Raw genomic sequence first — 12,010 nt, 5'->3', positions numbered from 1 at the left:
ATAGAGCAGTATTGTATCACAGAAGTCAAAGTAGTTCATGATTTTCTTAACGGATGTTACAACCCCCTCTCATGAGGTATATGATGGAATAATATAATAATAAACAGTCGTTTGTAAAAAGATCCCATGAGACCCCTCAGTGAGCATTAAGACTCAGCAGTGAGCTTTGAAAGCAAGGTACAGGGGTGATACTTGTAAATTGGCCATACCTGACTCTTTTAATAACCTCAGACAGCCTGTATCATGCAGTCATATGTAATAATTGCGTCACCTTTTCTCAGACAAAGAATTGTGCTTTGCTGAAAATTTAGTCTTACAACTATAGAACCATATATATGTTAGATAAACATAAATTTCAAAGTATATTTAAGGTGAAACATAAGTGAGTATTCACTTCCAGAAAGGGTAAAGAATTAAGATGGCAATTTGGGGGCCTTGTTTATCTCACATCCCTGGAAATAATTTTAATACATGTCTCTCAAGTGCTCATTCTGTAAAACAAGTGATTTTACTAAGGTTTTAATTTATAGGATTTTAACTCAACACTAGCAGATAAAGTACTTATTTGTGAATTTAAAGATCTAACTGATGTTCCGAGGATGAAATAATAACCTTGATGTGTATCAGTAGAGGAACTTTAGACCTTTTGAAGACTAACTTTGTTAAAGCTTCATTTAAAAACAGTTTAAAAAAAACAAACAAACTATAGGCTTATACAATGAGTAAAAATAGGACTAATGTGGCACCTTATTCCTAAGGATTTTAAGAATTGGAAAATGTACTTCCAAGAATTCAGGAGATAAGATGGCTTCAGAATATATCGACTTTCAACGATAACATATGACTCTCATGGATGGCAGGCCTGATACTGGGAACTACAATACCTTAGAGCTAGACTTATCTTTGTCACTCACTGGACATGGGGCCCTCACCTATCCACAAGTAGTCAAGTGAATGAGTTGGGCTAGAGAGCCTCTCAGACCCTTTCCTAATCATTAAGCATTCTTAGATCCTCTGATTTATTTTTAGGCATTTTATTATTAGGGTCACATCACTCCTTCCTAAATGCGGCACAAAGTTCAATGATCTTTTTGTGTTGAATATTTTTTCCTGCCATGGTAAAAGCCTAGTCAGGTTAAGAGAGTGTGAGATGCGTAAAGTATCTGTAATATCCATCAGCTTGTGCAAAAAAACAAATAAGTAGTGATATACATGTTATGAAAATTGGACTGTTGAATATCCTTTTAGCTTAAGTTGATTTGAAAGCAGCTCACAGAGGAGAGGGGATTTAGCAGGACTTTCAAGGATGGATAGGATTGAGATAGTAGGACAAGAAGCATGATGAAGTTTCACATCAAAGATACAGAACTTTTCAGGCTGTGTTCAGGAACAATGACAAGCGTGGCTTTGATTTAATGCCAGATATATGCATAGAAATAATATGTGGTCATGAATCCAGGCAGCACTGTAGAGAGCCTTGATTCAAAGTAGTTTTCATCCCATGGAAAGTGGCGAGCTGTTGAAGGCTGTTGAGCATGATATTCCACATAACCAGAAGAGCATTTTAAGAAGCTTAAACCACAGTGATAAAGTGGAGGTGAATTGTAAACATGAAAGAATGATGACAACAAGCACAGAAAGGAAATTATTATAATAGCCCAGGAGCAAGGTAATGAGGGCTAACAAGGACTGAGACACAGATGGGGTTTGTGTATGTGTGTCTGTGTGTAAATTCCTTATATGTGTATATATTTTGTATATATATATGCACATGTGTTTTGTGCGTGTATGTGTGTGTGTGTGTGTGTGTATATGTGAGTGAAATATGTTGGAGAGGTAGGGTGTAGTACTGATTGGTAAACATCCTGAGAAAGTAGTATCCTGGCATGATTCCCATTATCTGTCAAGGCAAATGTTGATTCAGAAAGGCAAGAAGATGAATTGAGAAAAGGAAGACAGGTGGGCATGACAGGATAAAGTGACTGTAAGTTTCAACTCATGTCTTGATGACCCTTCCTCACCTTGGACATTGTAGCACAGGATAGGCCAAATGGGTGCATCCAAGGATACACCAAGGGGTGTCCCCAAAGAAGTCTCGCCTCTCGCCTGTTAGGAATTAGAAATGTGCAGGAAAGATTTCCAGGGACATTTTCCCTCTACTTAAGAGAACATATTTTCTAATTCTGTTGGAATTCAAGCCGTTGGTATGCAAATTTTAAATGTATTTATAATTATTAAAATGTGATGTCTAAAGGGCTCTGTAATTGTTGTTTTTGTTAGCCAAGACATATATTTGTTACTGATTGTTTTTGAAAGTAATGTGGCACTTAAAAACAAATTCTTTTGTTTTTCTAAAAATACAACTTCTGACCTGAATTTACTTTATTCAAGTTAATGAAATGTTACTGAATGTAAGTTTACTGTAGCAATAAACAAAACTTCCAAGTTTGACTTAGGTTTGATTGAAGGATAACATAAGGACAGGTGAGATATGACAACCCTCTCCTGACATGTATTGTTAAGTTAATAATAATTCCTATTTGTGCTTATTGTACAAATTCAGAGTGATAAAATATAGAAGCTGTCATATAATTAATGTTACACCATCAGGTAGCATCCAGTGCCTTCCGAGTGTTTTCCATAAGGTTTCATGGGAATGGACAAGCCACAGATTCATCAAAATTTATCAATGAAAATTTTATTATAACTTTATTCAGCTATCAATCACCATAAAGACTTCAGGTAGATGACTGCACTAAAAATAAATGTGAGATATTTTTTCTTTTCTTTTACAGCTGTAGAATCAATAATTATTTTCATTAATCTATAGACAGAGCCCACTTACACCTCAATGAGGAAAGTAAAAATATGTAGGAGGTAACAGATGGCAGAGGTTTCGGTTATGAGGTTTAACACATGTGCAGCGAACTTGTTTCACAGCTTTAAAAAGTGTAAGATGATAGCATGGAGGCTGATCCAGAGAGAAAAAAATCTACCTGGCAGGCCAGAAACTACAGTTTTGTTTGATTTCCTTTGTTGGATTTAAAGGTGTAAAGACTTTCTTTCAAGTAAATGTTATCAGAGATGAATATGAATTATGTATATTTAGCCCAAAGTCTTCCAGTATTTAATAAGACATGCTACATGAAATAAAGCATAAAAATAGTATAGCAACTCTCAGTGTATGTGGGAAAAGGAAAGATTTTGTTCTTCCTAAACTGTTACCGTGTGATATCGTGTATCAGTTGGCACACATTTTTCAGTTGAGAATGTGTTCTTTTGCTCTGAGGTTTCTCTCTGGAAGGAGACTCTACTGTGGCCTGTCACAGAGCCCAGGTCACCGGAATCTTTTTTAATAGAGTCACTGGAGTGCATTCTGTCTTTTCCCAGAGAGGGTAGATGCTCAGTAAATATATTGATTGATAGAAAATTGAAGGAAAAAAAAAAAAAAAAAGACCTGCTTCTGAGACTGGCTATTCCAAATCCACATAGCATCATGGGGAAGAATGGGTAACCAAATCTGTCAAGCTGAGCCACTTTGGTTGAAATTTTGGCTTCAACTATCAGTTTCAAGGCAGGCGTTAGCTTTCTACTGCGGTGAGCTAGTCAACTTTCATTACCCTAGAACAGTGATTCTTGGGGGGCAAGGGAATTTTGCCCCTTCCAGGGAACGTTTGGCAATGTCTGGACACTCTTTTGGTTGTCATAAGTAGGGGAGGGAAGTGTACTGTCATCTAGTGGATGAAAGCCAGGGATGTTGTTAAATGTTCTATAGTGCACAGAAACACAACAAGGAATTTATGACCAATAATGTCAGTAGTGCTGAGGTTGAGAAACCTTGCCCTAGGGGAGTACTTCTGCAGATGACATTGTCCTAAGAAAAGAGCTAGGTAATATAAATTAAATGATACAACTCAGTAATCAAAGACAGTAGGAAAGTCTCACTTTCTTAGCTTAACCAAGGAAATAAATGCATACGAAAATTTAACCAGGAAGATTAAGAGAGTCAGTGTTTCAGGTTGAGTTAAATGAATTTTCAACAAGGGTTCAGCTTACTAAGTTCTCTGTCTAAAAAAAGTCAATTTAAGAAATAAAACATGGAACGTTCTGATTAATTCTGAAGTTAACATGAAAATTATCTGAGGTGGATTTTGCCTGGAAGCCCAAAGTAGAGAGTTGTGTGACCTGCGTCTGCAAAGCCCAAGGCACTGTATATATGAAAGGAGGCAGGAAGGTGGCTCAGGTTCCACTTCTTGCATGAACACTGCCTGAGTACCTAAGAGGAAGTGGGATGGCTGAGAGAACAGCTTGTGTGGAAAAGGGTTGGTGCATGGAAACAGATAATTGCTTTCTTCAAATGTCTGAAGCAGTGCTGTGTGGAGAGAGACTGTTTTACCTCCAGAGCCGGGACTAATAGGTAGATTCCAGCTCATCATCAGGAGACACTAAATCCAGTTTTCTGTTCAAATACGGCAGGCGATAGATTCTGCATTTGTAAGCCTTTCAAGCTCTAAAGTATTCAGTCCAAGGCTGTCTAACCCTCTAGGATGGCCTCAGAAAAAGGGAACATTCACTTTAGAGCTTGAGCCCTACCTAGCCTTACACTCAAGTCACTGCATCCATGAATCAGTGACCACATACATAGCCTGTTTGGCTTGTGCTGCTTATTCCGTGAAATGAGTTTCTGATGACTCTGGGACTTTGGGAAGGTGAAGATAGCTAGGTCTTCAGTAGGCACTGGTACATTTCACTGTAGAAGGGATTTTCCTGCTCTTTGGAATATAGCTGTTGACCTGTAAGAGCATCTTTTCTCATTTAGAATTCGATAAAGACTTCAAGAAATGTTACATTTTTCTCCAGGCGCAGAGGCACTGAGAGACACAGGGACATTTCAAGTGCTGAAGTTATACTTGGGGAAGGAGGATACATTAACTCCCATTTAGAGAGGAATGATTTTTGAATATAAGAGATTTAAATCCTGACTGTGGTTTATAATTCATAAAGGGGAGACTTGGATAGATGGAAATAATGTCAAGAAAAGCATTTTAAATTGCAGTTTTTTTTTTGTGACAAAAGCGCTCTCCTTGTGGGGAATAATCTCTTTTTGTCTGTTGATTTCTTTTTTAATACATAACAATAAGTGGTATTGTGGTAATTGCAGATTGTTCAGCTATTAATGCTATTTACTGAAACGCATTTTAAAGAGAACACTGTTTTCTAAAGAAGCAATAAACAACAGTTTTTCTTTTGTTCTCCCATGGAAAAAATATCCTTTAGTAGGTATTTGTGGGCTAAAGAAATGTTAGCAAAAGAGAACCTTTTAATAATAAGACATTAAAACAAAATACTTACCATTTTCCTGTGTGCTGGAGTCTAGTTGAATACATGCAGCATGGTCCCTTCATCAAGACCCAATGCCTTGTGCCACCTATTTGCTTCCCTTCCTTGGTTCCCATGGCATACCCGCTGTTCCCGTCATGCAGGAGCCCTGTGCTCTCGGTGGCCTCACTCTTAGCTATGAGTAGCTCTCCCCTCCCCTAACAAGTCATTGCTGGAAGGCAGGGGCTGCCTCAGAGCCTCACAGCAACTAACGTGGTACCTTCAACTCAGTTAGCACTTGAGGATTTCAAATGATCCTGGAAAATTAATATTTTAATAAGATCATGAATAAAAGTTGCTATTATTTAATAAAAATAATAATTACGAACTTTGGAATTTACAAAATGCTTTCTCCTTTGCTCTTTTGAAAAGTATAACAGGGCATGATGCATTTTCATTCCCATTTTACAGATGATGACATTGTTGTTCAGAAGGTAAAGTATCTGCCCAAGTTCAGAGAGCAAATTGTATCTTTTACTGGAATTTTATCTTTAAAGCCCTCCTCCTTCTATTTCCGCATTAGCTTAAAAATCTACACTTAAAACACCTTCATTTTTTAAAAAGTTGTGTTTAAGCCCCTAAAATGAATTTTGTTATGTGTACATTAAAAATCAAAATGTAAAATAAGTATTCCTAGAATTTGAAGCAGCAAGCCATTTGTCCACTATTTAGAGGTCGATTGACCTCTGCTTTCTGCCATGGTGAAATTTGTATATGGTGGGCTTTTCATCATAGGGTGGACGGAACAGGTGTAGTGTCTGGTTTGCGGGTATTGCCGTTTTGCTAATGGATCTGGCCTGAGGTTTCTCCATAAGCAGGTTGATAGAGCTGACTTCCTTTGGGATCGTTCTCTCAAATTTAAGCCATTCTTGAGAGCTCTTTGTCTAAACACAAATTGTCTAAATGGGAGGGGTGGGAGATTGTCATTCTAATTCATCCAGGCCTCCACCCACATTAGTGGAGACTCCCAGAATTGAATGACCACAGGGTTGCCCTCTGTTTTTTTGCAGAACACAAAAATGTTGAGAGCTTCAGTTTTGCTGCTTTGTGCAGGTGGAGTAATTTTACTTGTAAGAAAATAAACTAGAGAACATGCATTTTGTGTTTTCTTAGAATGAAAAGAATGGATAATAATCATATTCTAACACTAATCTCTTTACTGATATGGGAACAAACCAGAAGATGTGGGAAGTAACAAACAGAAATCATTTTTCTATTGTTAATCTGTTCTTGGGCATAGGCTAGGAAACATCCTGGCAAAAGTCAGTACCATGAAGCAGACTCGTTTTCACCCAAACCTGAGAGCCAGGCTTCCTGATTTCACCTTATGAGAAGGAAGCATGTTTAAATGCATGGGACATGCTAGTCTGTGATGGCAGTAGAAGCCCTGAGCTTTTTTTTTTTTTTTTTAAGCAGAGTTGAGATCACAGATAAATGAGCATAGAAGCCACAAAGAACTGGTATATGTTCTCTAGTGTTCATTTTCAGGGAAGAATGGGAATCTTAATTTGTTGCTGGAATCTTGGTAAATTTCTTTTTTTTTTTTCCCCCAAAAGATCTTTCTAATGCATTTCCCCTCAGCGCCCCGAGCCTCCTCACATAATTCCACACCCCCTTATCCCCCATGCCCAGTAATTTCCTAAGAAGATGGCTTTGGTGGAAGACCTGTCTTTATTTTGAAGATAGCATTTTATGAGCCATTTCCTTCATCTGATAATACTTCTATGAGAGTAGGAGTTGTGTGTTTATTTTTGGAAGCATATTTTTAAGCTGAAGCAATCATTTGTTGACTTCACTTGAAAGTATAGTTTTAAAAGATGTTATTTGCATTTTTAAATGATTATTAGGTAAAGTGAGTGAGATGAAAGAAGAATTCATGTTTCAAAACTAAGTAAGTCCTCAGAATAGTGCTGTGCAGTCTGGGCGCGGTGGCTCATCCCTGTAATCCCAGCACTTTGGGAGGCCCAGGTGAGTGGATCACCTGAGGTCAAGAGTTCAAGACCAGCCTGGCCAACATGGTGAAGCCTCATCTCTACGAAAAATACAGAAAATTAGTCGGGTGTAGTGGCGGATGCCTGTAATTCCAGCTGCTTGTGAGGCTGAGGCCGGAGAATTGCTTGAACCCGGGAGGCGGAGGTTGCAGCGAGCCGAGATTGCGCCACTGCACTCCAGCCTGGGCAATGAGAGTGAAACTTCATCTCAAAAAAACAAAAAAAAAGTAGTGCTGTGCACTATATATGAGGCCCATTATTCAGGAATATTAAATGGTGCTTCATTGACCCTGACTTAACATTTTCCCTTCCTGTAAGGAGCAGACATGCTTGGGTTTGTGTTTAAACCTTGCTGGTAACTGCAGTTCTGGCCTTGATTGATACCGTTCTCTATGTCTGTTAAATTAAAAGATTGAATGATGATCTCTTGGATCTCTTTTCTAAGTTTTTGTGGTTCCAAAGGAATAAATTAAATACCTTTGTTACCCAAATTCAGTAGTGTTGTGTTTTCCCTACTGATGTTTTCTACTTCATTCTGGGGGTAACATAGTGTGCAGTTGGGTCCTAATCTAGATTCCAACATTAGAATGAGAAGATTATTTTACTTGGCATCATTGGCAGTGTCGATTAAATCTTTACTATGCCCTTGCAGCCATGAAATTAAGGAACACCTACCTGACTGTGTTAAGTCTGTGGTTTCACCCAAGTGTTTCTTTTTAATATTCTAAGAAGAATGTATTTCTAGCAGATGCATTCTTGAGACGGTGTGAATAATAAACCTGAGAAAAGTATAGTTTTCTGACTTGGGAGTACCTATATTTGTGTGTGCACATTTGACTCCTTTTGGCAATTCTTACCTTAGTATTTACTTACATGATTATACACTGTTAAGTGCATTCTACTTAACCTTTTTTTTTTTTTTTTTTTGAGATGAAGTCTCCCTCTGTCACCCAGACCGGAGTGCAGTGGCACAATCTTGGCTCACTGCAACCTCCGCCTCCCAGGTTCAAGCAATTCCCTGCCTCAGCCTCCTGAGTAGCTGGGATTACAGGTGCCCACCACCACACCCGGCTAATTTTTGTATTTTTAGTAGAGGTGGGGTTTCACCGTCTTGGCCAGGCTGGTCTTGAACTCCTGACCTCAGGTGATCCACTCACCTCGACCTCCCAAAGTGCTGTGATTACAGGCATGAGCCACCACGCTCGGCCACCCATCCTTTTATCTGTGATGGCACTGACCCTGTTTTTGCTTCTGCTAGAGAATATTGTAAAGCTGTAGAGGAGGGGGTGGAGGAGACAAACAGAGACACTTGCCTCAGTTTAGCCTCTTCTAAGACAAGCAGCTGGGCATCTCAGAAAAAGATTTTAGTATCCTCCTACCCCAGCCCTCCCTCATCCCCAGTGCCCAGTAACTTTCTTGGTGCTGTATGAATGCCTTTCTGTGTAGACTTATCCCTGAGCTTTGGCCATGAGGCCTAATCTTCTTTTGGAGTGCTGTACCAGCGTCTAGCACTTAGAGCACCTTACACATGAGTCTGATGCAACTGAGTCGCTTCCACTGTTATCACTTACTGGCAACAACTTGTTGAAGCCCTCATTTGCTAAAGTCTCATTGTGAGGATTTAATAACTGCTCTTGAGCATCTGCATCAACCTCATTAAGCAAGCCTGTTGTACAAACTGTAATAGTGTAGATTTGAAGCTTATCAGGGTCATGACTAAGACAGTCATTACGTAGTCAGGCCACAGCATCTTCAAGGCGCTGTTGGTGCAGCTGGTAAGTCACTTCTTTCCTTGACCTTACAACAGTTTTCCTCATCTTATGGAATTATAAATGTGCCAGAATTTCCTAATAGGTTTGCTCTCTCCCTGTCAGTCTCCTCAGTGAGCTGTGAAGTGCCCATTATAGGAAGCACACGTGAAAGACAGCAGCCCTTCTTGATCTGTGGGCTTCAGGCAGGGTGTTATGTTGGTCAGAGAAAAGGGGCTTTATGTTTTGTTCATATAGCAAAGGACTTGGAGCTGAGGGAGCGAGCTGATTCATGTGATGGAGAATCATTTCTTTCTTAGAGGCCCTGATCTCACAGCACCCTGAGCATCCTTGCAGAAAGCACTCATTTGCTGCTGCAAAAATGTATTGCAAAAAGGTTGCTCTGGGCTTGTTTGCCACATCATAGGCCCTGGCTTTCTTCTCACCAAAGAAATAACAGGCATTTCCATTTTAAACTCTGATGTTCTCCCTAAGATCGGGGGCAAGACAAGGATGTCTTTCCTCACAACATTTCAACAGTGTACCAGAGATTCTAGACAGGGAAATTAGGTAAGAAAATGAAATAAAAGCCATTCAGACTAGAAAGGAAAATGAAAGATATGTATATTGAAAGACTGTATGATCTTGTATTTGGAAAAGCTCAAGAAATACACACACACTTAAAAAGGAAACCTACTAGAACTAATAAATTATGTAAGATTGCAGGATACAAGATCAATATATAAAAATCAACTGTATTTTTATACAGCAGAAATAGACAATTTGGAAATGAAATTAAGAAAGCAATCATATTTACAGTAGCACCAAAAAGAATAAAATACTTAGGAATAAATTTAACCCAGGACTTGCAAGATGTATACACTGAAAACTGCAAACCTTGCCATAGGACATTAAAAACTCCCTAAATAAATGGAAAAATATCTGTGGATCAGAAGACTTAATATTATTAAGATAACAATACTCTCCAAAGTGATATGTAGCTTCCATACAATCCCTATCAAAATTTCAATGGTGTTTTTTGCAGAAATGGAAAAACTGATCCTAAATTTCATATGGAATTGCAGGGAATCCTGAATAACCAAAGCCATCTCAAAAAGGAACAAAATTAGAGAATTACTAGTTTCCTATTTCAAAAAATCGTAAAAAGCTAGAGTAATCCAAACGGTGTGGTCCTGGTAAAAGGTTAGACATATAGATCAACGGAATAGAACTGAGAGTCTAGAAGTAAACTTATACGCCCATAGTCAGCTGATTTTTTGACAAGGGTGCAAAGACAATTCAGTTGGAAAAGAATAGTCAATTCAACAGGTGATGCTGAGACAACTGGATACTCACATGCAAATGGATGAAGTTGGACCCCTACCTCACACCATATACACAGATTAATTCAAAATGGTTCTATGTCCTAAGTATAAGAGCTAAAATGGCAAAACTCTTAGAAAGGAAAGGACTAAATCTCCGTGACCTTGGATTTGCCAGTAGACTTTTAGATATGAAACCAAATATGCAAGCAACAGAAGAAAAAATGGATAAATTATCATTCATCAAAATTAAAATCTTTTGTGCTTCAAAAGATGCTGTCAAGCAAGTGAAACTACAACCCACAAAATATTTGAAATTATATAACTGATTAGGGCCTAGTATCCAGAATATATAAAGAAGTCTTACACAGCCAGGCGCAATGGCTCATGCCTGTTATCCCAACACTTTCGGAGGCTGAGACAGGTGGATTGCTTGAGGCCAGGGGTTTGAGACCTGCCTGGACAACGTGGTGAAACCCCACCTCTACCAAAAATACAAAAATTAGCCAGCCTTATGACCTAGTCTCAAAAATAAACAAATAAATGAAAATTTTAAAAATTAAGGAAGTCTTACAACTCAGCAACAAAAAGACAGCCCAAATAAAAAATGGGTGAAAGATATAGACTTAAACTTCTCCAGAGAAGATATAAAAATGGCCAAGAAGAAAATGAAAAGGTGCTTAGCATCATTATTCACCAGAGAAATTCAAATCAAAACCAGTTAAAAGGTAGAAACAGCTTAAATGTCCATCAACTGATGAAAAGATGAACAAAATGTAGTATATTGATACAATGGAATATTAATTTGAAGGAATTAAGTATTATTAACTAAGAAGGAATAAAGTATGTGCCACAACATGGATGAACCTTGAAAACATGTTAAGTAAAAGAAACCATACACAAAATGCCATATATATTGTAAGATTCCATATTCTGAAATATCCGGGATAGGCAGATTCATGAAGACAGGAAGTAGACTAGTAGTTGCCAGTTACTGGGTATATGAGAAGTGGGAAATAGCTGCTGGTGGGTATAGGCTTCATTTTGGGGTAATGAAAATGCTCCCAAATTAGTTAGTGGCGACGGTTGCACAATTCTGTGAATACACTAAAAACTACTGAATTGTACACTTTATAGGGTGAACTTCATTATATATGAATATATATCTTGAAGCTGTTACTAAGAGAAAGAGGCAGGTTAGACCTATTATTGACTTATCAACTTCTTTGTAAAATAAAATTCATGTACAGTGTTCCTTAAGTAAATCTGTATCCCACATGTTTTGAAGCAGAACAGTCCATCTTCATCTGTTTAAAGGCCAGCCAAGTTTTTCTTTATAGATAAGCAGTTATAAAAAATATTCAAGGTTCTCCTTTTGGTCTTGAGCATCACAGTGCCTTTTTCTGCCATCTGTCCACTTGTTCCGTCACTCCTGAAATCCTGATACTGTGCAAATGCTCAGAACAGCTCCTGTGGCCTAAGGAATTTGTTGCGTGTTTCCCATTCCCTAAGGCATGCTGCTGTCAAGGAAATTCAGTATCTTCTTCATAGCAGTTCTGCTGGTGAGAAG

The 12,010-nt window shown here is 38.4% G+C and overlaps 1 protein-coding gene across 5 annotated transcripts in view; it reads left to right on the top strand.

Annotated features, from left to right (window-relative positions):
* The window catches only part of RALGAPA2 (Ral GTPase activating protein catalytic subunit alpha 2), a 328,251-nt gene that overhangs the window by 146,410 nt on the left and 169,831 nt on the right, over positions 1–12,010 (top strand). The gene's annotated exons all lie outside the window — the stretch shown is intronic.

This window comes from Chlorocebus sabaeus, chromosome 2 (assembly GCF_047675955.1).
Source record: "Chlorocebus sabaeus isolate Y175 chromosome 2, mChlSab1.0.hap1, whole genome shotgun sequence".
In the NCBI taxonomy this organism is placed as follows: domain Eukaryota; kingdom Metazoa; phylum Chordata; class Mammalia; order Primates; family Cercopithecidae; genus Chlorocebus; species Chlorocebus sabaeus.
Note: the sequence above shows the minus strand (reverse complement) of the source record. Positions and strands in the feature narration are given on the sequence as shown.